This window comes from Octodon degus, unplaced genomic scaffold (assembly GCF_000260255.1).
Source record: "Octodon degus isolate 3935 unplaced genomic scaffold, OctDeg1.0 scaffold00288, whole genome shotgun sequence".
NCBI classification, from domain to species: domain Eukaryota; kingdom Metazoa; phylum Chordata; class Mammalia; order Rodentia; family Octodontidae; genus Octodon; species Octodon degus.
Genome location: NW_004524864.1, coordinates 501,615 through 503,232, shown reverse-complemented (window position 1 = coordinate 503,232; position 1,618 = coordinate 501,615). Strand labels below are relative to the sequence as shown.

The window sequence follows — 1,618 nt, the reverse complement described above, 5'->3', positions numbered from 1 at the left end:
ATAAGTATCAACCTAGAAATTTTTAAAAAAAGAAAAGGGGGCCGGAGAGATGGCTCAGTGGAGTAAGTGCTTCCCTGGCAAGCGCAAGGGCCTGAGTTCAATCCCCAGTTCCACAAAAAAAAAAAAGGCTGGCCAGATAGCTCAGTGAAATGCCTGTTTAGGCAGATGCAGGGACCAGGTTTGATCCCCAGCATGCTGTGCCACTCCTTTCCCCAGGGTGTGCTGAGCTGGCAATTGAGATTAGACATGGTGGCACACACCTGTAATCCCAGGTCTTGTGATGCTGTAAACAGGCGGATCACCACGGGTCCGATCTGTGCAGTGAGACCCCATAGGCCCTGTACTAAATACATTAGAAAGAAAGAGAGAGAGAGAGAGAAATAAGATTCTTTCTTTTTTTTTGCATCCAACAGATTACAGTAAGTGATATTCCCAATTTCATTTGATTGTAGATATTAATTTCTTCTTTAATTTCATCAGTCATCCACTGGTTGTGCAGAAGGGTGTTACTGAATCTCCATAAGTTTATGGAATTTTTGCAAGTTTTTTTTAATCATTCATTTCCGATTTTGTTGCACTATGGTCAGATAACATGCACAGGATAATTTAATTTCCTTTGTATTTACATAAGCATATACTATGGGTTAGTATGTGGTTTGTTTTAGAGAACATCCCACATGCAGCTGAGAAAAATGTGTATTCTGATGTTGTTGGGTGAATATGCTGGGCCAGCTCGGCCCCCAGGCAGGCTGAGCCAGCCAGAGTCCAGATGAAGTGGCGCACGCCTGTAATCCCAGCACTGGGGAAGCTGAAAACAGTAGGATCGCTCAAGTCTGAGCTGCATAATGAGACCCTGCAACAACCAAATACATTTAAAAAAAAAAAAAGAGAGAGAGAATTAAGCTGATGTTGGGTGGAACACTCTGTAAAGTTTACTAGGTCCATTTTTTCACAAGTTTATTTCAATTCAGTCATTTCTTGGCTAATTTTTTGTCTAGTTAATCATTTCTTTGTGTCAATGGAGTGTTAAGTCCCCAGTCACAATTGTGGGCAGCGTCGCGGCTTCCGGCGGTTGCGGCGGCCGGTGCGCTAGCAGCTTGAGTCCAAGTTCAGGCCGAGATGCCGCAGTATCAGACCTGGGAGGAGGTCAGCCGCGCGGCCGGCCGAGAAGCTCTACCTCGCGGACCCGATGAGGGCACGAGTGGTTCTCAACTATAGGCACGTTAATGGAAATTTGTGCATTAAACTAACAGATGATTTAGTTTGTTTGGTGTACAGAACAAATCAAGCTCAAGATGTAAAGAAGATTGAGAAGTTCCACAGTCAGCTGATGCGACTTATGGTAGCCAAGGAGTCCCGCAATGTTACCATGGAAACAGACTGACAGTGTGAAATGAAGATTCCTTTGCTCCTGTTTGAAGGAAGTATGCATCTTTTGAAATTGATAAAATATTGGAACAGAAAACACTTTATGTAACTGAGTGAGCTATTCAGAAGCCAAGAGATCATTTTTTGTATTTTCTTTTTAATGTTTACCTTAGAGCTGTAGGAATATAAATGCTTTCATTTAGGGAACCGTTATTTTTTGGAAATTAAAATTTTTTATTTACTTATTAGA

General features: G+C 42.2%; 1 pseudogene; it reads left to right on the top strand.

Moving 5' to 3' along the window:
- The first annotated feature begins 1,058 nt into the window (after positions 1-1,058).
- On the top strand, positions 1,059-1,384 carry LOC101592154 (annotated as a pseudogene).
- Positions 1,385-1,618: the final 234 nt, after the last annotated feature.